The sequence below is a fragment of the Haliotis rubra genome, unplaced genomic scaffold (genome assembly GCF_003918875.1).
Source record: "Haliotis rubra isolate DU_JTF1 unplaced genomic scaffold, ASM391887v1 Scf4, whole genome shotgun sequence".
Lineage (NCBI taxonomy): Eukaryota > Metazoa > Mollusca > Gastropoda > Lepetellida > Haliotidae > Haliotis > Haliotis rubra.
Genome location: NW_025767079.1, coordinates 6012926 through 6038389, shown reverse-complemented (window position 1 = coordinate 6038389; position 25464 = coordinate 6012926). Strand labels below are relative to the sequence as shown.

The 25464-nt window shown below is 38.9% G+C and overlaps 1 protein-coding gene across 1 annotated transcript in view; it reads left to right on the top strand.

The window, feature by feature from the left end:
- The first annotated feature begins 6879 nt into the window (after positions 1-6879).
- LOC124287062 (flavin-containing monooxygenase 5-like) overlaps positions 6880-25464 on the top strand; it is a 66745-nt gene continuing 48160 nt past the window's right edge. The window contains exons 1-2 of the mRNA XM_046723536.1: positions 6880-6938; positions 7683-7719. The gene's annotated coding sequence lies outside the window, so the exon portion shown is untranslated. The remainder of the gene's footprint in view (positions 6939-7682; positions 7720-25464) is intronic.

Below are 25464 nucleotides of genomic sequence, written 5' to 3'. Positions count from 1 at the left end.
CCAGCTTATTCATGAAAGGCTACACATTATAAACTTTGAGTTAATATAAACAAGTGGTTTACAACACTGGCAACGATCCACACTGTCAGAGTACAATGACACACAACATCCTCGGCCTAGTTCCACAAGTGTTCTTGGCTCTGCAGCTGTAAAACGTAAACTACATAGCTCTGTAGTAACAACACAGAGCCACGTTCCCTTTCTGGGAAGATTCTAGCCCACTTTGGCCTCAGCGTAGGTTTTTCTAACAGCATAGGAGCTAAACCTCAGGTCAATGACCGCATTGTGTATAAGACCCCAGAAAACATGGTGAAAAATGGTGAAGCATCAATGTCAGAGAGTAATCAATCTTGATTATCAGCCGAAATAGTTCTACCGAGAATCTCAACTGAATCTTTTCAGGAGATACAGAAACAGCATCTGAATCATTTTGTAATCATCGTCCAGATCCATCTTCCACCTTCATCCCCTTTTTCCTCTGAACAGAATTGTGACTTACTTATAGGCATTGAAAAATTGGGGGATAAAGATTTTGAAAACATATTCTTTAAAAGTGCGACCATCATGTTAACGTTGTTTGGTGGTCACACTCACTGACTTGGTTGACTCAGGTCATCGTCTCCTCGTGTAGATTGATGCTCATATTGTCAATCACTGGATTGTTTGGTCCACACTTGATTATTTATATCAAATGATACATATCACCTATATTCGGTAACGAAAACAAATATTGGATAACAAATACTGAGAACTATTATTCACATATAAGAAAGTTGACTACTATCCTGCCTGGGTTAGACACATTCCATTTTGAACATCTTGCTTTGACAAATAACACTTAAACTCGAGTAAAAATACTCCTTAACAAAACCGTCATGAATATCCAATTCTAGTGAATACGAAAACAAATTAATGCAAGTTTACGCTTCAATTCACCAAATAAATGAGTGAATCAAATCAGCCCTTGTGAAAATACAGATTTCCCTTCAGTATATTTGTAAAGTCCACAAATATTAGTTCCAGTTGTGAAGAAACACCTCTTCTCTTCCATCCAACATTGAGTGACAGTGTTGAAAACACTCACAGAAAACCTTTACTGAATATGGTGAAATCCAATTATCTTCAAAATGTTTTGACACTAAGTTTGACAAATGGACTGCTACTATAATCTGACAGTCAAGATGAGATTTTTGTGGTATTTTAGAGGTTAATAAACACAGTTTTTGAAAAATGGGACAGTTTTACCATGCAGAAAAATAATCATTCAATCTAACTGCCATATTTTCCAACTTGCAACATTTACCGATTTTGTCAAGTCAGCATTATTCCCGAGCCAGCAGTCTGTGAAGACAGTAATAATTAATATCTACCTGATGAAATACATTGTGATGATTCTTCTCGCAGAATAATCCATATTTATGACCAACTCCTGGACTTGAACAGTTCTCTAAGGCAAAAATGGGTGTCCCAGCTAAGACACTTAAATATTATTATTAATACTGTCATCGTATTGTGCATCATGTTTCGGTAATTAAACTCCAAATAATACCATAACCCAGCTAGAAGCAAAATCAGTGATACCTTATTGTCACTTGATTGGAATTTGTACAAAAAGTATTTAGATCTTTTTTTAGTCCCTGTGGATGCGCTAATAAATTTTGTTGCGTCCTTTGTCAATTTTTATGCATATAGGACGCAGGAATTCGCGTCCAGTAAATCCCTGTATTGATCCATGACTTCATTCAGAGCAGTCTTATAGCTAGACTTGTAAAGTCTCTAAGGTAATAATTAATAGTTAAAATCATAATTTCTACATTATATAAACAATAAACAGAGGATTTGGTTTGGTTTGCTGTTCATTAAAGCCGCACTCAGCAATATTCCAGCTATATGGTGACAGTCTGTAAATAACTGAGCCTGGACCAGACAATAAAGTGATCAACAGCATGAGCATCGCTCCGTGCAACTGGGATACGATGACATGTGTCAAACAAGTCAGTGAGCCTGACCACCCGATCCCGTTAGTCGGCTCTTACAATCATGGGTTGCTAAAGACCAATTCAATCCCGGATCTTCACGGGTTAATAAATGGAAGAAAGACATATTTTGTGAAGGTGGTACACATTGAAGACATCTTCTAAGCATTCCACAAGCACATATAACACATGCAAGATCACAATCAGGTTGAATCTTGAACATAAACATTCAATCAGCAGATCCTGGCATAGCTAAGGGTTGCAATCCTAAACTTTAAATCAGAGTACCCTTACAATAGAGATCATAGGCAAGATGAATAGAATCAAAACCATCACTTGAACAGTGCTCTTCAGATAACAAATTCATTAAATTAGGCTCTTAGAATATTTAGAATTATTTTAAAAATTCAGTGTTTGAGAATTTTTCTTTTCTACCAGGAACTTTTACATGATGTGCCGAACACAATGAGCAGCCTATTAGCAATCTAAACATGTCTTTGAGAGACCTTTCATTACATATTAGTCTTAACATAAGGATGGTCATTAGCTGTTTAATAAACAGAAAGAAACGACAAGGATCATGTTTCATATGTATGACTAAAGTCACAGAGAAGGAAGCTGAACATGTGAGGTGTGATCATTTCTACACCAGCTGTAGTTCTAATCTCTGTTTCCAGCCTGAAGTACTTGTTTAGTTTAGAGAAACAATATATATGCTGATTGAGAAATCATAGGCCAGTCTTAAAAATCAGATTGTCATTTACACAGAGAAAATACAGACATGAGTAAGAGAATACCGGAATAAATGTAATGCTTGTTGATCTGATTACATAATTACAAGTGAATGTGAATAACTATTGTGACAAAATAGAATTTTAATTTACACACACAAAATACAAAGTTATGTCTTTATTCAAGGCCATCTCTAAATTATGTTCAAAACACAGTATTTTGCAATCCAGTTGTAATAATCATAATGATAAATGTCATTTAATAATTTAGTAGTTACTGTATGGCTGAAATAAAGCTGACTTGACATTAAATTTAAACTCACTGGTAATTTAATCGCAAAGATTATTGATCTATGTGATCTGTAACGAAATCCAGTCCAAATCATATGAAACTCAACATATACTTCATAAAGTCACAAGAATGATGATTGTAACTATATTCACTAAATGTCCTGCCTCGATCCTACTGATGCTGATTGCAATACTCTACCTCCTATCTACCTGAGGTATGTGAGGTAACCTTTAGACGACCATCTGTCACCTCAACCAGCCAGCAATGTCCAACAAATAATTCAAATTCCAGCAGAAAAACACTGTATACACAGATCAATACCACCACCAATCTCAGATAGTTGCATTTACCTTTCTTTCCCCGCATCGTCAATTACACGTCAATTTCAAGTGTGACCATATCAACACGTCAATCTCCCCAGCGCTGGGCTATGCGAATACAAGGGTGAGCTGGTATTATCAGGACAGGACACCCGCTAATCCAACACAGGTAGCAATAAACAAGCGAGTCTCGTGCATCTTTATCACCTGACAAAAACCACAGTGGGGTCAAGGCAGATTAAAGGGATGTTTTTTCACCCTTGAAAGGGGACTGATAGTTGGTGAATAAAAGACTTGTAAGCATACTGAGATGTTGATAGTCTGTGCATGTCGGGTCCAATAATGAAAGGTTAAGTGCAAGGCTGACCTCCCACTTGCCAATGAATAATGCATGCAATCGAGGAGAAAATTCCCCATCCAAATAATTCCGCAGCGCTAAATTAATCAGTCAACATGAGTGGTTATTTTTGGCTTGACACCCTGCGGCTGTCCTGGACGGCCCCCCACCCCTTCCCCCCCCCCGACTTAGAGAAACCTGTCTAAAGGAAGGCCATAGGACAGTGCATGCTTGACCAAAACAATCTGGTATTTTTGCCAACAGTAGTTTCTAATTTCAAAAGAACAAGGTCCAGTTTCAAAGAATCCTGTTCATGACATTTTTTTCTCTCACAAGCAGCCACAACAACAGCGGTCAGATAGCTGAATCATTTCCTATGGGGGAACCCGTGAACATCCGGGTTAGAATTGTCCTTCAGTAACCCATGCTTGTCGTAAGAGGCGACTAACAGGATCGGGTGGTCAGGCTCACTGGCTTGGTTGACAAATGTCATCGTAATCCAATTGTGTAGATCGATACTCATGGTGGATTAGTTAATTATATAGCTGTAATATTGCTGAGTGCAGCGTTAAACAACAAACCAACCAACCAACCAATCTTATGGTGGAAGTATATATTGTGTTTGCACTGATATCTAATGCATGTATTTGTAAGAGAGATGCACATTTCTACACATATCTTAGCCCCAATTAAAGATCCTGCAAAGTCCTAAATTTTCAACATCTGAGAACCTCAAGCGAGTCTACAATACTGATTTGATCAGTGTTGGTTTTTTTCCCCGGTATCTTCCACATGTCATGTAAAAGACAATTCAACCAAACAAAGTCTGAAATTCATACTTCATAATAAAGATTTTTTATGTGTCATATTACTGTTGAATTGTACCTTATTGATACCCATATTACAACAAGAGAAGAAGATTTAAATCAACATGATCATGACAATGTCACATTAATCGTGCACCATGACAGTGAAGGGTTGAAACGGTATGCTCTTACCATGGTGCGGTACATATGGCGGTAGAAGGCCTTTGGTTCGGTCCGTTTCGGTTTGGTATATATGAGATATGATAATAATGCTGAATATAGATAGATTTTGAAAAATGATTCTATTTCTAAACATTTTAGAAAAAGTTTAAAATGGTTCAAAAAGGTTATTAAAATGACGGTGTGAAAACCGAAAATACTAAATTTTTGGATTGCACGACGGTATACCGAAACGTAGGCAAAAGAATGCGGTTCTGCTATTAAATGACCGCAATACCGTTTCACCCATATGACAGTGGAACATATGTATTCAATGCAACCAAAACCAGGCTTGATCATGAATAAACAAGTACGAGAGCACTTATGTGATGATGATGAAGATGATGATGATGATGATGATGATGATGATGATTGTGATGATGGTGATGATGATGATGATGATGATGATGATGATTGTGATGATGATGATGATGATGATGATGATGATGATGATTGTGATGACAACAGGTATCAAGAGCAAAACCAAAGCTGACTAATGAAATCAGCATCAGGAAAGATATTTTATGAGGAGACAACTGCTTTAAGCAAAAAACAATTTCATACAATGCTTATCTAAACTCCACAAAAAAAAACAACTTCATCAAAGCCTCAGACATATCAATATGTATCAGGGCTCCAGATAATATTTCAACATCAGGAGTACGTAGTACTCCTTATTTTTTCAATATAGGAGTACTGGATAAACTTAAGAGTACATTTTGAGTACTGAATGGAATTTAATGGCGTATCAGTAATCTTGTGTTTCGTTTCATATAGGCACCACAACATTACTAGTTGTGTAAACAGGTTAACTAACAATAAAACAAGCATTGTCACTAAGGTGACATAATCCCCAGCCGCAAATTATCAAATCAAACTTATAAAGTAATGAAAGTTTAAGATGAAGTTAAATGTTAACAAAAACATTATCTTGCTCTTTAGTTGTTCAAACACACACATATTTTCAAGACTGACTTTGACCTTGACATGAATGTCATAGTGTATGAAATATGAAAAACTAGTACTAAAGAAATTGCTTATTGAAAAACATTCAAGGGAGGTCTTGAAAGTCTATGAAGAAAATCCAGTGAACCGTTCTTAAAATATCTTGCTGACAATTCAAGTTAACATTCTGAAATCTTCATAGTGTCGTCGTGACCATACAAATTATGCGAAGGTCACCAAAATTGACTGGGCCCTGGGCCTTCACTAGATGAAGCTTGGTGTCAAATATGAAGAAACTCCAGTGAATGGTTCTTGAGGTATCTCGCTGACAAGCATAACATGTAGTTTAATATGCTGAAATCTTCAAAGTGTCTCTGTGACCTTGAAAATTAAGTGAAGGTCACCCAAATTGACTGGGCCCTGCGCCTTCCCTGGTTGAAGCTTGGTGTCAAATATGAAGAAACTCCAGTGAATGGTTCTTGAGGTATCTCGCTGACAAGCATAACATGTAGTTTAATATGCTGAAATCTTCAAAGTGTCTCTGTGACCTTGAAAATTAAGTGAAGGTCACCAAAATTGACTGGGCCCTGCGCCTTCCCTGGATAAAGCTTGGGGTTGAATATGAAGAAAATCCAGTAAACGGTTCTTGAGATTGCTGTACATGCAGGTTTACATGCTGAAATCTTCAAAATGTCGCCATGACCTTGAAAATTATGTGAAGGTCACCAAAATCGACTGGGCCCTGCGCCTTCCCGAGATAAAGCTTGGTATTGAATATAAAGAAAATCCAGTGAACGGTTCTTGAGATAGCTTAACATGCATGTAAAACGTGAAAGTCCCCCTGTGACCTTAAAGGAAGGTCAAGGTCACCAAACATGACTTGGACCTTTCTTATAGTGTGATGAACCTAGGTACCAAATATGAAAAGAATCTAGTGAAAGGTTCTTAAGATATTCCAATTCGTACGTACGTACGGATGGACGGACGAACGGAGCCTAAGACGGCGAGGGATAACAACACTCTTTCAGATAAATACGTCTGTAAATGATTCCAAGACTGTACAGCATTGCTGTGGTGCGTATGTGCCATGTTTCCTAAATTATTTCCTACCATATCGTGCATATTTTTTTATCCGTACATACGCTGATACGGCCCTTATCTGGAGCCCTGTGTATTTTTAAAGCTAATTACATAACTACATAGATCCGGTCTATGCCAGTTGGTAACATCAGGTACAGCAGACGTGATCACAATGTTTCCACACTACGCATGATCTTCCTCGGCCACAGACTGCAGGTGGATCACTTCCCAGGTAAACTCGTCTGGACGTAACAATCAAACAGTCCAGGTGTGTGAGGGGTCAGATGAAGTTATAACTGTTGTTGGTGACAGATAGGACAATTCTGTCACTCATCCACCATGACTCATTGCCAGTTGGAGATAACTGTGTTTTATCTGCATCATTCGGATACATTTTTAATGGCAGTTGACCCATATTCAGCTGAAAATACCTTTTTTGCATGTGAATCATACACAATAGAAATTTGTTATCCAAATATGTCTTTTGCTTCTGTGAATTATGTTAAAGTTCCATGTTACAGGTTTAAATTCAGGCAGAAAATCACCAACAGTGATTTCAGTCTTCATGAGCCTGCATACAAAATGCATCACTCACTCACGTAAATACAAAATGCCTTTCTCTCTCTCTCTCTCTCTCACACACACACACACTCACACTCACTTGCTGAATCACCAACTCACTTAACTACTTACTCATGTAAATACAAACTGTCTCACTCACTCATTCATTTACTACCTAGTTGAATCATCCACTCATTCACTTACTCGCACACTCACTCACTCATCCACTTAATCATCCAAATACAAAATACTTCACTTGCATTACAATCCTCTACTGGTACTAAATTATTCACTGATCATTTAAATAATCGTATCTGAAGTGGGATGTAGATCAAGACAGAGCTATTTAAAGTCCATTGTTAAATACGTTAATATTGCCTGTGATAACATTCAATTATTTGTCCGTCTGCTTCAGGCTGCTGAACACAGAGCTGCTCCCAAGCTGACTTAAGGTAAGGCAACACATTTCTAGCTGTCAGTTTATTGACAGATCACAAGTATAACCAAACTATAATCCCAAACTTCGATGATGACAAACAAAAAACAAAACCTATTGAGCTACATTGTACATGGTTTGTATTTATATTTCAACCAACCCAAGCAAATAGCTGAACATTAATCTCAACCTTGCACAAGTCCCAAAAGCAACAAATCTTGGTTTAAATCCTAATTTATTTGATTAAAAATACATCAGGAATAAATTGTCCCTGTAAATCAGTAGCATCTGCAAGCCCAGAATTACTAAGCATTCATTACAGCCCGGGAGAAAGGCTACACTAATCTGTAAACCACAAAATAAACAAAATATCTTCAGACACCTGCAGTTGTTAAAAAATGCAACGAAACACAATAAATATCTTGCTCTGACAAATGCATCCTCCTCAGCTCAGTGATGCACATACTAACTGCTTCAGTCTTATCACCTGTAGTCATGTTTGTTAGTTTTTCAAGAGCTCTGTAAACTAGCAATTATAATGGTTAGTTTGAAATCAACAGCCACTCTGGAATTGCCCTGAGCTGTAAATAAACATGGAAGTTGCCAGGAAGTCTGGAACAGGCTGAAGATGTTGGTCCAGAGCGAGGCTCTCCTGTGCATTAGCTGGCCACCACAACACTGACAGTCAATGGTTAACCCTTACTGTAACAAAACTGAAAGATGCTTTCTTAATAGTTTTATAGTCTGTTTCACTGTCCATGAAACACACCATTACCCTTGACCTAGCCTTGCTCCAAGGCTGTTCAGAATGCTAAGCCAATAGTACAGTGATTGTTTGCTTTGAAGAGCAAAGTCATGAAAAAAGAACAGCTAAGAAGTCTGTTAGAATCAAAATGTGTTCTTTTTCTTTTTAAATTATCATTTAAACTATTAATTATTACCTTAGAGACTTGTGCAAGTCTACTCTTGACCCAACACTGCCTGCAATGCAAAAGCCCAAAATAAAGCAGGTCTAGATTTTTATCAGGTTTCCAAATCTCCTGTCTCAATGGGTCTCTTTTTCAATTTATTGGCTTGTTTCTATCAAAGTTATATTTTTTAGAGACTAAATGTCAATCAAACATATTAATGGCAATTTAAACTGGACAATAACACTGACTGACTGAGTATGATTTTACACAGCTTTTAGCAATATTCCAGCAATATCACGGTGGAGGACACCAGAAATGGGCTTCACACATAGTACCCATGTAGGGAGTCGAACCCAAGCCTTTGGTGTGACGAACGCTTTAACCACTAGGCTACCCCACCGTCCCTGGACAATAACATGACAAAGTAATGATTATACGAATCTGTAGATTATTATGACAGTGAATGTGATGTTGTGGTAATGATGTGAAGATCGGCAACTTAAAGGCTATATGTATTTGTAAAAAGACAACACTATAGAAAATAAGTGAGTTAATATTCTTGTACTCTGTCTAATTGTCCTGAAACACATTATCTTCCCTACTGCCTAGTCCTCCCAGCAATGCTAAGCCCTAAATGAAGCAAGTCTACATTTCCCAAGAATCTCCCAACTCACTGGGGCTCCTTTTCAATTTAAATGGGTATCTTTGTTACAATAACAATTCTATATATTCAGGGACCAAGCGTTAGTCTAGTATTTTTGTTATGCCTCGCGTCAGCTTGAGGGGCGGAGAACCCGAGGTGATGCAGGTCTCCGGCATTTACCATTTCCGTGAAACCCACAAGCAGGGGTACGTGCTGACACATACAGGAACCTAATCAGGGCCAAGTGGTAATCAAACCCACATCAAAGGTGGCAAGTGTGCCCAAGGGATGTAACTCTGCACAGGGAATCACAGTGCCTCTGACAACTACAGCATACATGCCCTACTGCAGAGTTGGAAAACAAGCCTGTGTGGCCAGCAACAAGGTCAAAACTGGCCGAGCCTGGTTCACTGATACTCTGTCTCACAGTCCCTGAATCACATTATTTTCCCTACTGCCTAGCCCTCATTGCAATGCTAAAGCCCTAAATAAAGCAAGTTTAGATTTCTCCAAGTTCTGAATCTCTGGTTTCCCTGGGGCTCCTTTGACCCGTGAAGGTCCGGGTTAGAATGAACCTTCAGTAACCCATGCTTGTAGTAAGAGGTGACTAACGGGATCAGGTGGTCAGGCTTGCTGGCTTGGTTGACACATGTCATCGGTTCCCAATTGCGCAGATCGATGCTCATGCTGTTGATCACTGGATTGTCTGGTCCAGACTCGATTATTTACAGACAGTTGCCATATAGCTGGAATATTGCTGAGTGCGGCATAAAACTAAACTCACTCACGCACCATGGCGCCTTTTCAATTTAAATGGGTTTATTTGATACAATTAAAATTATATGTATTCAGAGACTAAGCGTTAGTCTAGGTTCACGTAATGAGCATGGTTGTATGCTGTTTTTAGTTTTAGCAAATTAACTAGTCAAACTAGTACTCCTTACTCCACAAACAGCATAGACTAAAGCAAAGTTTATAAAATTTAAATTAATTTTAATCTCAAATACCCTAGTTATAGTAACCACTGCATTATAATGTCAACATATTTACAAACATTATTCAACTGAATTCACAAAAAAGCTTATTAAGAAAACCACAAACTGGGTAAAACTGAATGCTATTAGATCCTAAGCAACAAAAACAGACACAATATTGCTCATTTGAAATTTAAAGGGTTAATTCACCAGCTGTTAAGAAAATCATTCCGCATTTGAAAAATGCTCCGATGTGTGATGTGTGTCAATTAGACGAGTGAGAAGGAAACTCTGACTAAGATCCACAGGAACACCAAAGCTGATATTTGTTGCACAGTAAATGCATATTGGAGGTTCAAGTTTTGTCATTATTACACCATCAGGACAAAGGATACCTATCATTGTATCCAAAGGTTGTTTCGCTCTGCAAAGTACATGGAGCAAGCAGACACAACGCAAAGATAATTATATGGCAATTTCGACAACGAAAAAAACATGCTTACAAATGCACTTGGCATGCATGGAAGATATCTGTGTAGATTAGTATCGGTCTCCGGCTTCATTCTCTGATCGCTCTGATTACCTGTGAGTTAACTCTATTGCTGACATAATTGCTGTTGTTACAGTAAGTTAGCTAATGTACTCCACTATGGCAGACATACCTCAATTCCGACCTGTCAGGTTTGCGTAACTGCCATTTTATTATTTGTATTCTGCTTTTTTTGTTTCGTTGTCACCTAATACCTATTGCATGTTTTCACGACCCTTCCTGTGTTCTAAATATACACTTTAAAAGAAGTAAAAGAATGTCTAATTATTTCAGGGCTATAATTTATACTGTTACGGATGGTGGTATTATAACTAAAGCACTGTGCAGTGTGTGAGTGAGTTTTGTCTTACGCTCATTTTAGCAGTATACCAGCAATATCATAGCGGGGGACACTAGAAATGGGTTTCACATGGTGTACCTATGTGGGGAATCAAACCCTGGTTTTCAGCGTGACGAGCGAATGATTAACCACCTGTCTACCCCACCGCCCCAAAATCACCGTGGAACGAACATTCCTTACACACATCTTGTGAACATATCTTGTGAAGGTTGCCAATGGGATATTAATTACATGGTCCTGAGTTTGTAAAATAGTTTTCAAGTTGGGGGTGCCCCTTACCTTGTTTTTTAAGTAGTAGATAGGTTGCTATAAAAAGATATGAATGATATTTTGACAGGAACAGACTTTTCAGTATTTCCATGACCCTATCCAATGACCATGTGACCTTTCACGCCCTACCCCTCAGTAACTCAACCCCACCCCACCATTTCACCACCCCCAACCATCACATCCCCACCCCATGTGAAACAATCTAACAATCTGACACAGATTCTCCTCCCTAAACCCAACCCTCACCTCTCCCCCTCTGACTCCAGCAGTCATAACACAGGGCAACAATCTGACACAGATTGCCCTCTGTGACAAGGGAAGATAACTCAACCTGACAAACCTGTTATTTAGAGGTTATCAGATCTAATTGGGGAAAACATCCAAAACGAAAACATTTTAAAAAACCAGGTAACCCATGCACACTGAAAGCAAACATTGATCACTGTGTGATTGAAACAAGATGCTTCATGATAGCTTGTGGTAAACAAGCTCAACACCCTTCTTCTCCCCACTAAAGCAGGAAACAGCTCCCTTGTCTTTTATCTAAAGGAAGACCAACCTGACTTCATTTCCCTTAGATCTATACCAGGCAATCTAGGCACTTTATCTTACTGAGTCATTTGGAAATACTTGCTATGACAAGATAAATGGTAAAAATTATCTACAGCCAGCAGTGAAAAGCTGTCTGAGAAAAGGCCAAAATAACCCTTAGTTTATTAGTGAACTCAAGGGTGACTGAGGAAAGGTTATAGTTGAGTGATGTGTTTGAGACAGGTAATAACTCACTTCAAAATGCAAAGGGGAGATAACTCTAAACCCTTTTTGAACCCTCAATGACTGGTACCCGTTCTGATCAAAGAAATTTTGGATATCCATGCATGGTGGTGTTATGTCAGTGTTATTGATATTTAAATCTGAGATCCGTTTAAAATGGATTTATTTGTGATAGAAAAATAGTAGTTGTTATTTGAACCAATCAAAGGGATCAGGTGCAGCTTCCTTGGCAATGCATCATTTCAATCTTGAACACAGAGTTCAGTCTGTACATGTCGTCATTTCTTTTAAACAATATAACAAAAAAGCATTCACATTAGAATAACTTTGTATCATTTGAGTGAGTTTGGTTTTACACCACCATAAGCAATATTCCAACAATATCACAGTGGGGAACTCCATGAGATGAGCCAAACACATTGTACCCATGTCGGGAATCGAACCTGGGTCTTCAGCATTACGAGCAAACTCTAGCCAGTACGCTACCCCACCGTCCTTTCTATTATTAAGAACACATCATATTTGAGTACATGCTCTCTTCATCAGACCCGTGAAGATCAGGTTAAAATTGGTCTTTAGTAACCCATGCTTGTCGTAAGATGCGACTAACGGGATCAGGTGGTCAGACTCGCTGACTTGGTTGACCACATATTATCGTATCCCAATTGCGTAGATCAATACTTATGCTGTTGATCACTGGATTGTCTGGTCCAGAATCGATTATTTACAGACCGCCGCCATATAGCTGGAATATTGCTGAGTGTGGCGTAAAACTGAACTTACTAACTCACTAACTTTCTTCATCATCAGCTGTGGATGAAGTAAAGGAAGAAAGTTAGGATAGACTCCTCAACATTATTATAGTCTGTTTGACTCAAAAGCGGACCGATGAATTGCAATCTAACTCGTAAACTAATAAACATATAATACTCAATGAAACACTAATCATACTCAAAACATCAGACCAACTCTTTGATTTTTTGCAGAATTTATGCCTTAAAAATAAAAAAGGGACAGCCAGGTGTGCGAGAAACGATGAAGACGGCACAGCACAGGTTGACGAATCTATAACTTTGTCGGCACTTGAGCACGTGCTTCTCTAACACCTGGCTGTTCCTCTCTTTACACTCCTCCCTCGTAACAAATAGTGAACTGTGTAAATATTTTAATGATAGTTTGTTAAACAACTTTTTTATTTTTAAGGCATAAATTCTGCAAAAAACATCACAATTGGTCTGATGCTTTGATTATGATCAGTGTTTCATTGAGTATTATATGTTTATTAGTTTTCGAGTTAGATTGCAATTCATCGGTCCGCTTTTGAGACAAACAGACTATAGTGTTCCTCGTTCTAAAAAGACCTACATCCATAAATTTTCTCCTCATGAGACTTAAAATCATGATCATATTTAAGAGTTAGTGAGTGAGTTGAGTTTTATGCCGATCATATTTAGAAAAACATAAACAAACTTGCACCAGCAGTCAACAAATGTGCATGTGTTAAATGCACCATGTGCGTGTTCTCATATCAAAGCATCCTCATAAACCTTATCACATCTTGATAAAACTAATACAAGTAAACATACCAAACGCAAATTCATCTATCAACGATCACCACAAGCATCTTCATTACTCTTTAACCATATGAATATAAACACAGCAGCTGTGCAGATACAGAATTTAAACCTGACCATACCTCAAAGTTGAATATTCACATGAATCTCTTGCACATGCTGACATTTGATTCTGTCCCAGTAGGTGTTTCGGAGATCAATCTCTTTCACCTCATTGCACATGTGCAGGTGAACATGATACAGCCGTTTAAAGTCAGTTTCACGTACCTGCCTAATAAGCATATATCAGCAGTTGTCAGATTTCAAATTTGTACAGCCCATCCAATCCTGAGCAGGAAACAAACACCAGATTCTCCATGTGTGGTGAAATCTTCTTGATTTGGTAGGATATCGACACAGGTCAAACCTTGTTATCTTGAGACACAGAAAAAAAATTGTACCTTGTCGTTATAAATGTCAAGAGTGTTTGAAGGCAAGTTGTGTAGACATCGCAAATTCATCACTAGCTGCATGTTCCTCCCTAGTCTGTCTCACAGTCCCTGATCCACATTATTTTCCCCACTGCCAAGCCCTCTCTGCAGTGCTGAAGCCCTAAATAAAGCAAGTCTAGATGTCCTCAGGTTCAGGAATCTCTGATCTCCTTTTCAATTTATAATAGGTTTGTTTGTTACAATCAAAATTATATATATTCAGAGACTAAGCGTTAGTCTAGTTCCTCCCAAATACTGGTTTGGTGGTATCATGTATGTTTCAAAGAAACTGCCTGGGGATAATTTGCTGAGATAGATTACTCAAGCAATGATAGTGAGATTGTAGATTTACCACAAATGAGAGACAAAAAGCGAGCTAGGACAGAAACATAGCTTTGTCTATATTTGTTTGAAGTATGAAAATAATTGTGGCTGAATTAAGATAACCTGATGACATTAATATAAAACAAATCATCAAAAGACACCTAGAAGTGGGAAGATTATTTTACTGCTAAAGATTGGATTAAAACTGGCATTGATTTTCTCTGAATAAATTTGATTTTAGTTGGCCACAGACTTTCTCACCGTTAAAGACTAAACTTCATTTGGGCACAGACTTTCTCACTGATATTGACTTTACTTAAACTGCCAGAATGATTATCATGAAGATGTAGTGTTGGGAATCAGAATCACTATCGATCATCGGAGGATTGTGGTGAACGATTATCGATTACAATTGAAATATATACATTTTTAATGTAATCACCAATTTTAAGGGTTTTCCCCAAAAAAATTCTAATTAATGTTGTTGTTTTTTATAACTAATGCTGTCATGCAATGAAATGCACGCATGCAAGAAAGACACTGGAATTGTAATTAAACAATAAAAGTGGTTAAAATTTTACAATGTGCATAGCTTTATGCTGTTGAACGCATGTTTGTTCGTGAATATTCTTCAAATTTGATGGTTAGTTTACTTCATTCAAGGGTGTTATACAAAAACAACAAAATTCCGATTAATCAAAAATGTTTTTTTCAATCGATTATCATTTTTAATCCTTCTTTCGATCAATTTTCGATTATTTTCGATCATCGGAACACCACTATAAGGATGACTGGGTAATTCATACATTTTCTGCACAGAGACCATGGTAAAATCTAGCAGGCATTAAATCAGTCATCTTTTTCTGTTTTCTACAATTATGTTGTCATAAACCCCGGGTTTGAGAAATGTTTTCTTGAACTTTTTACTGAATGTCATCCAATAGGTCTAAACCTATCAGTCCATCCTATAGAGACATTAACAGTAAACTGATTCCTAGCAAAGGTAACACACACCACCAAGGTGATATATGGTTTTCACACTGTCTGGCATTACCTGGGACAAGTTGCCAACAAGACGACCTGGTGACAAAGTCAGTATTAACATGTGTGTAACAAGCAAGGAATCAACACTACGCAAACTGTAATACCAAACAGAGGATTGCCAGGGTTAAACCTGTCCTGTCTGTGGAGCAGCATAAACAGCATGGACATCATCCAGGATACCTTCTTGTGACAGACATTTAAATAAGAATAAATGTGGTACTATCATGACTATTTCAATCATCATCATCATGAACATGGAGTCTGAATCCAAGAGATTTACGTGACAATGGACTGGAGGCCAAGAGCTAAGAGTTTACTTGAATTCCGCTGTATTAACTCACTTTTATCGAATGGCATTTATGAAGTTGGGACATTAAATATTGAATTAACTCAAAACTCCAAAGATGATTTGTAGTAGTCCAAGTAGTAGTAGTAGTAGTAGTAGTAGTACTAGTAGTATGCTCCCCAGGGAGTTGAGATTGATAATAAGATGTGTCGTTGAGACTAACATCCAATGATCAAGGGAAAAAATACCAGCACCTTGAGCATGAACGAGTGCGTGGATATGTGCGCTATATAAATATCCAATGATAATAAATAGTAGCAGCATCTGCAACAGCTGTAAATAGCAGTAGAAGTAGGTGAGGTGAGGTGAAATTGGGTTTAACGTCGTGCTTGAGAATATTTCGCTCATATGACGACGTGCATGCGTGTGTATGTGTATGTGCGGCTGCTTGTACTAGCCCAGACTTAAGCTGGTTTTACTGAGATACCATACCGCAGTGAAGCATGAATACCCCACTCAGAAACATTATACTGACTCCGAGCCGACCAGTCCTTGTTGTACCCATTAATGCCGAGCGCCAGACAGGGACCAACAAGTACCATATCTTAACGTCTTTTGGTATGACACGGTCGGGGATCGAACCCGCGACCTTCCGTTCCCCGGGCAGACGCTCTAACCACTACACCACGGAGGCGGTCAGCAGTAGAAGTAGCTGAAACATCTGTAGTAGTAGTAGTAGTAGTAGTAGTAGTAGTAGTAGTAGTAGTAGTAGTAGTAGAAGTAGTAGTACATAGGTGGATCCAGGGGAGGGGCGCAGGGGTATGCACCCCCACACCCAGCTTCCCTTTTGTCCTGAAAGTTCATTAAATGACCATTGAGACTCTCATGAAAATGGGTGAAAATGAACTGTGCACCCCCCATTCTCAAAAAGCTGGTAGTAGTAGAGGTTGTAGTAGCAGCAGCAGTAGAAGTAGTAGTAATGACAATTACTGTATCTGTACAATACGGTAGATTTAGATCTTTCCTCACTAAGAGTTACACACACCATCACAGAAAGGGAACAGTCTGAATTCATGTGTTACACATGCCTACAAATATATGAACTCCAGTCTGTGCCACAACAGAGAATGAGGATGATACATTACTGATATAATTACACTTGATGCCAGGATGAAGACATCATACAGAGATGCACAGGGAAGGGGAGAAAGTCCCGCTAGAATTAGGCATTCTTTCTCCGCACAGCATTCTGAAACTGGTGGGGCAGTACTGATACTGTTGCTGGAATAATTGGCCAACCTAATACCAAGGAAGACAAGCATGCCGTATCTGAACAGTGTATCATAGATGTAACATAGTCCCACAACGTCGTGGCTATCAGAACACTTCCTACGACCACATCATGATATAACAAGTAATTTCACATCTTCCATGCTGCTACCAAGTGATGTAATTAAAAATGAAGTGGTCACATATCCATGTCATTAGGGGACCTGTCATTTGTTTTGAGTGATATACTGAATTTCTGAAAAAAATAACCCTCCCCAAATTATTGACATAATTTTTATGACTCTCCAGCCCTTGTACACTAATTCTTTCAGCACATTTCCTGAAAAGACAAAACTCGACATACTATCATACATTTACCCTTTCCAAAGACACTTTCTGTTTTATCATAAAATTACCCTTTCAAGTTTCTTCAAGACCCTCCACATATGTGTGTTATTTTTTCAACAACCACCAATTTTTTGTCAAAACCCCAGACATGTTGAGCTCTGGATCAGTGGAACTTATCACAATGTTGCTTGAAAGTTCAAATCATTTTCTCAACATGAGTAAGTTTGGTGATAAGCTGCTTCGATGAGTGAGTGAATGAGGTTTTCACCATTTATAGCAATATCCCTCAAAATGCGCTTCACACATTGTACCCATGAGGAATCGAACCCAAGTTTTCATCGTGATGAGCGAATGCTTAAACCATTATGCTACGACTGACAATGCTACTATAAGCAATATTCCTGCAATATCACACTCCAAGTGAGGGGAATAGAACCCTTGTTTTTGGCCCGAAAAGCAACTGCGTTCACCACTAGGCTACCCCACTGCCTCTGATGCCCAAGGAACCCATCTTTTCTACAGTTTTAACTAAAAAGAAGACAGTAGATTTCAGTAATGTTGAAAATACAAGAAAGTTAGACACAACCAACTTATTTCCTTCAACATAAGCATCGCAGACTATCCGTTATTACAGAGACTACGGTCGGAGATGCCGCACTCTCCTCCCTGGCAAATAACCAAGCTGGAACTATGTTATACCTACGTGCAACAACCTGCCACCGAGGTTGAGCACTTCCACACAGTACAAAGGGCATTCCAGGAGGTTCACTTCATCATGTAACATGGAAGAGATGCAGCTGCCGACATCTTGCAACATCCTCCCCCTCCAGGCATCCACAACACAGGAACATGCCCCTCTTGGCTGACATTTGTGTCAGAAATATAGTTATCTCATTTAAAAACTTAAAAAGGTATATTTGTCGACTTGCCTTCAGAACAAATTAAATGGTGCCATGAACAATCTTTAATTCCAAGAGCTGAGGCAATCTAGACTTGACAAATCAATAAGATTTGTGTAGAACTCATTTTAATCTATTCTCTGGGGTTTGGACAAGCACCTCTCTAGTCAGTCTCATAGTCCCTGAACCACGTTATTTTCATTAGCCCTCTCTGCAATGCTAAAGCCCTAAATGAAGCAATCTCTGGTCTCCCTTGGTCTCCTTTTCAATTTAAATGGGTTTATTTGTTACAATCAAAACTGTATATTCAGAGACTAAGCATTAGTCTAGCACCTCTCCTTCATTGTTAGTCTGTTTCACAGTCCCTGAACCACATTATTTTCCCTACAGCCTAGCCTTCTCTACAATGCTAAAGCCCTAAATAAAGCAAGTCTAGATTTCCTCAGGTTCTGAATCTCTGGTCTCCCTGGGCTCCTTTTCAGTTTAAAAGTGACTGTTTCAGAGACTAAGCGTTAGTCTACTCCATTATCAGCTGTTCACACAACCAATATATGTCACAACAACCATGTTCCATGCATTATAATCTCGAAACCTGATCCTAGCCAATAGGAATGATTGTTTCATCTTCAAACTCATTCTCTTCCCACAGAGGTTACTCCTGTCATATCTTCCTACGTAACCTCTGTTCTAATACGGCCCTTTCATGGTGTGAGCGTTCAAGACTCGTGATTGGAGGCAATCAGATTTAGTTGTGCAATCAGCGACGTTGTTTCAAAAGTGATCATTCGCAAGGCCTCGGTAATTTTCGTATGCTTCGAGAAAACTAAACCTCTTCCCCTGCGCGATGCGCAAACGTTTCTTCTAGACAGAACTCAGTCATGTTATGGCGAATCAGTGGCGTCTCCATCGCCCTTGTTGACAACGGACAAGCTAGCCATTAAACGTCTTGTGTGTAATATCAACACAAGTCCCCGGCAGATGGGGGATATTTGTGGCCCCACATTTGCTTGTGTTAGTCAAGTTGAATCTAAGTCGATGTAACACGTGTACTGATTGGATAGAAAGAAGGGAGATAATTCGTGTTGTGATCTTTTGCCGCTAGGGGATTTTACGAGAACCGGGAAATATGGCCGTATTAGAACAGAGGTTCGTAGGAAGATATGACAAGTAACCTCTGTGGGAAGAGAATGCTTCAAACTGTGGAGGTGGGATAGCCGAGTGGTTAAAGTGCTGGCCGTCACCCTCAAGACTTGTGTTCAATTCCCCACATGGGTACAATGTGTGAAGCCAATTGCTGGTGTCCCCCACTGTGATATTGCTGGAATATTGCTACAAGTGGCATAAAACTATACTCACTCACTCACTCATCTGCAAACTGTGCAGGTGGAATAGCCTCGAGGTTAAAGTGTTCACTTGTCACACCGAAGGCCCAGGTTCAAATCCCCATAGGGGTACAATATGTGCAGCCCATTTCTAGTGACCCCCGCTGTGATATTGCTGGAATATTGCTACAAGTAGCATAAAACCATACTCACTCACTCACTCATCTGCAAACTGTGGAGGTGGAATAGGAGGTTAAAGTGTTCACTTGTCACACCGAAGGCCCAGATTCAAATCCCCATAGGGGTACAATATGTGCAGCCCATTTCTGGTGTGATATTGCTGGAATATTGCTACAAGTGGCATAAAACAATACTCACTCACTCACTCATCTGTAAATTCTTATTTACCAGTCATTTTTGGACCTTATTGCTGTTTGTCAATTTGTGGGATGTAGCTATGGTTACAATGTATGAAATACTAAGCACATTCTACACTGGGGCCTGGTTGTGAATAGTTTCCCTTTTACTCTTAACAATCAGAAAGAATTTCTTCACGTTTTTGTCAAAATCTACCCATACTTTCTGAAAAATAACAGCTTATTACTTCAAATTCTAAAGTGGATGTTTCCAATTTGGACAGAATGAGCCCTTTGAAAACTTCCTATTTCAGTATGATTTCAACCTGTCTTTACAAATTTTCTGAACATTCAGCATTTTCAGAGTGGAACAATTCTTTTCCTCGATAAGAAATTACAAAAAGCATGAACTGCAGATATCACTACATATATCAACTGCTTGTTTTCACAGAACATGAAAACAGAGCAGGACAAAAATCATCTCTGTTGCCTGCTAAGTCCCATGACAGACTACCAGTCCCACTGAACAACAGATGTGTTGTCTATTTCACTGTTTGTCTACAAACACACATATTACACATGACGCTAACTGCATGTAAATTTCAATATTTCCCCCCAGTTGGACACAGTTATCACTTCAACAAGCTCCTCTTTTCAAACCCATTTCCACCCAAATCTTATCACCAACGGCACTGGCTCCCTGACCCGTTCTACGTCTTCCCGTACATCTTCCAAAGCCTCCCTCCAAAAAAACAATCTGCAAATCAAAGGACCAAAATGTTGAAACCTCATCTGTCGCAAATGACAGTTTTACACTTTCAACCCCTCAGCCGAGCTGCCTGGTAAAGATACATGCACTGAAATGTACACCATTTCTCGGAAACTCATTACCATGACTTCCACAGAGGAAGGAGTTCACAGCATGCGCGGGAACATGGATTGACGGACACATATCATATGGTAACGAAATTAACATCTGCTTACCTCAAATCCACAGCAATCTCCTTACTTAGTCGTCATGGACGTTCGAAATGGGATTGTTTCCTTTTGAAAGATATTTTACGTTCACCTTGAGCAAAATGTTCTTGGGCTGGGAATGCAGTGTAAATATGCTATTTATAGCTCTCAGCATCTGGGAATACCTAGAGCATGGATGCCTGCTTTACTTCGAAACAGAACTTGGAGAATGCACTAAGGACCTTTAGCCCAAGGTGTATTTACAATCAAAGCAATGGGCATGGTCTGCAGTTAAAGGAGGGTAGCTTCACATCACGGGACAGATTTGTGAAATTCTCAGATGTCGAAAAAACATATTTGCCCATGTTCTGAACTTTCTAGGTATTTGGAGCCATTGAACCCGAAGTTCTTTTAATCTCGCGTATGAATCTATTCATATCATTGACAAATGTTTTCCATATCACGTGCAGTCAGGTTCTGAATGTAGGAATTCTCTGTAAGTTTTGTTGCAATGTCAAATATCAGTGGACTTCATCACTCAATGCCATGGAGTCTGAGCTATCCGGTTATGAAGATTAGTTGACACTGCAGAAAAAATCTACTGGAACACTTTGACTACAAACACAGCTACAGATAACTTTTTGGGTCATTGAGTTATGTACTCGCTTGTGTTCATGTCAATTGGGTATCCTAATTTTCCTTTGAGTAACCAAATAATTTGTACTCACCTCACTCAAACTCAATTGGGTATTTTGCCATGTTCCATTAATTTTAAAAATATAATAAAGATTAAATGTTAGTGTTTGTTATTTATATTTGATCTGTAATATGAGAAACAATAAGAAAGACTGCAAGTTGTCAAGTTAATGTCCTGAAATAATACCTCTCAATATACCTCAGTTATTTTTATCTATACACAGGTACGCAAGCTAAGATCTGACATTTTTGTACGTACGCATGTAAGATCACATTTATTGAGTATTTACAAAAATTCAAGCGTACTTGTACACAATAGACTTAATAGGAATTGAGTTTTCACATAAATATTTGCGTAATGTACGCAGATATGCAGCTTATCTGTACCTCTGTACAAATGTTTTGGGAAGTTTTGTGACATATATGAAATGTTTTCTTGGATATCCTCATACATACGTGATAAAAATGAGAACAAAGAAACCGAACAGAAACTTCCCGAATGTGAAAAAAGCAATTTTCTGAGAAATCTAAAATGGACACTCTAATCAAACAGTATTTTTTTCACTTCGGGCTGTTTTTGTAATTACCTCCCTTGTATGATCCCGCCATGTTGTGTGCGTAATTTAAAATTTTGAGTCCCTGTGAAATTTCAAACTGATCTAGTCTAGCAAGACATCAAAGCTGTTCAAATATTGATCATTTCTTTATGCCTTTGTGCTAACAACATTTATCTCAGACCTTTATGATCAGGGGGACTTCCTGATGGTTGATCAATACATGGAACATGCAATACTGTGAACCGATGCTTCCTACTGGAATTGAGGTTTTACATGGTGTTATCAGTATTCTTGCAACATCGTAACGGGCCATGAAGAATGGAAGAGACTATATGACCTGTAAAGATACCTCGATGAATTGGTGTCTGCAACCCATGCTGATTTGGTTGATGCATGTCATCATGTCCCATTTTCATAGATCGATGCTCATGATGTCAATCACTGGATTGCCTTATCCATACTTGATTGTGATCCATGAATATCTGGGTCATAATTGGTCTAAGTGAGTAAGTGAGTGACTTTAGTTTTACGCCCTGTTTAGCATCATCCAGCAATATCACGATGATGAACACCAGAAATGAGCTTCACCCATTGTACCCATGTGGGGAATCGAACCCGGGTCTTTGGCGTGACGAGTGGACGCTTTAACCACTAGGCTAAACACACACACACACACACACACACACACACACACACACACACACACACACACACACACACACACACACACACACACACACACACACACACACACACACACACACACACACACACACACACTCACACACTCACACACACACACACACACACCAAATTGGTCTAAGACGCCACTATGAGTGATCAGTGGTGAGGCTCACTGTCTTGGTCATCATGTCCTAATTGCGTAGATCGATGCTCATGATGTCAATCACAGGTTTTATCTAGTCCAGATTTGGTTATTTAAAGACTGCATCATATAGCAGGAATATTGAGTGCTGTTTTAAACAGAAAACAAACAATTTTTATGACAACATAGTCATTATTATCTAAATAATCTAGAAACTATGAATAGAACTAATAATTATTGCCATAGAGACTGCCAGTCTACACAATCCTTTGAAACTAAACTTACACCATTGCCTTAAACAGAAAAACTTCTGAAGCCAACTTTAACAAACTGAACTCAATAACCATAGTAAACCAGCTTCTCCATTCCCCACAGGCACGAAGTACCCAACACTCCCCATAACTAAAACAAGAACTCTGACAGGGTCTCATTAAACCAGATAAGCTGCAGCAGGCTGGAGGAGGTAAACAGATCCAAGAACTATATCAAGATCCTGTTTCCAGACCGGCTGACACAAGAACAGTCCGCCTATAACAATGCAGTTGATCAGCCAGAAAATAAGCCACACTTGGGTGGTGATGTTCACCAGGCCACGGCTGGAATTATTGGTCTGTGGCAGGCAAATATTGAGATGACTGTAATTTGGTTATCGTTGAATGCTTCAGGCATGCGATGGAATGTTTTGTTGAATGGACATGGCTTCGCTGGTGATAGAATGGATTCATCGTGAAATTGGGCATTGATTGGTTGGTTGCTGTGGGTGAGGCATCATCTGGTTCTTCAGATCATTTCTTTTACATTTCTCCAAGTGAGTATAACATGGTTATATAACCATGGTAATTATCCCACAGGAGACGTGTTCTAGCCTCTGTGTTTCTAAAATCATGTAATACTGATAAAAAGCCCTACAACACAGGGCTTGCTCAAAGTGCTACAACACCCATGAATTCCAGGTTAAATTTCTCTTCAGCACCCCATGCTTGTTGTAAAAGGCGACTAACGCTGACAGGCTCGCTGACTTGGTTGACACATGTCATCGTATCCAACTTGAGTAGATCAATGCTCATGCTATTGACCAATGAATTGTTTGGTCCAGACTTGATTATTTACAGACTTCTACCATATAGCTGGAATATTGCAGAGAGTGGCGTTAAAGAACAAATCAACCAACCAACCAAAGTGCTACATTATTATGACCTTAGTCAATAGATCAGTGAACACGCATTTTCATTCTGAGCTCCCTGGGAAGTATACAACCTAAGATGCCAGCGAGGTCGTAGTCTGTCATACAGACCCTGAAGCAAATATATCCAAGAGAGCCCACGCAAGTCTAAAATATGTGGAAAGTCTAGATTTCCTCAGCTTCTGAAAATGAAGAAAGTCTTTTTTTTTTAGTAAAAAATGTTCATTTCAGAGACTAGTTGTTAGTCTAGCGAGGTCCCAGAACAGTCACATTAACATCTCATCCTACCGGGTACCCATTATCTGATGAGGGACCAGGGACCGTTCTCAAAGTTAATTGCCCTTAATGGCACCATAAATTTGTGACAGGAGCTTCAAGACCAAATTTTAAAGCAATACAAACTCCCAAGAGTTAGTCTGTCAAACACAATTACCCTTCCAACTAATCCCACCAACAAATGCAACCTCATTTAATTATGACCTCTGCAACAAGACCATGCGCAACCATGACACATTGCTGTATTTTGGTGAGTCTGCTTTCTGCAGTACCGCAACAACATTAAGGTTGAGAAAAACAAGACAGCAAGTCACAAATCATTTCCATTTCAAGATCTAAACACAGGTCCTCATTAGACAGCAAACCCTTGACCGCTGGTCTACAACTTTTTAACAAAACATCTGTAGTTTGATTAGGATAATGCATAAAACAATGCAGCATTACCATGTGTTAGTAGACAAGCAGGCACAATTTCATTAACATCATCCAGACACAGACAAACTAGTGTGGACAAACTGTAGGGGTGTCAGTGGTTTTTTGATTTGCTAATGTACAGAACATAATGACCTCCCTTAAAGCTTGAATCCCCTGATGTCTTTGTATTTCTTTCAATGAACCCCCTTGAAAAGACAAAATCAAAAAGCACTTTATATTTTATTTAAAACTGACCATTTATTCATGACTTTATGAATATGTGTAACATCTTAAAAGACTCTTCCCTGGAGACTGATATCTTTGTTGACCCTCACCTTGATCCTCACTGACCCACCCACCCCATCATAAATGACCAGTGAGTGAGTGAGTGAGTTTAGTTTGACGCCACACTCAGCAATATTCCAACTTTATGGTGGCGGTCTGTAAATATTCGAGTCTGAACCAGACAATAAAGTGATCAACAGCATGAGCATCGCT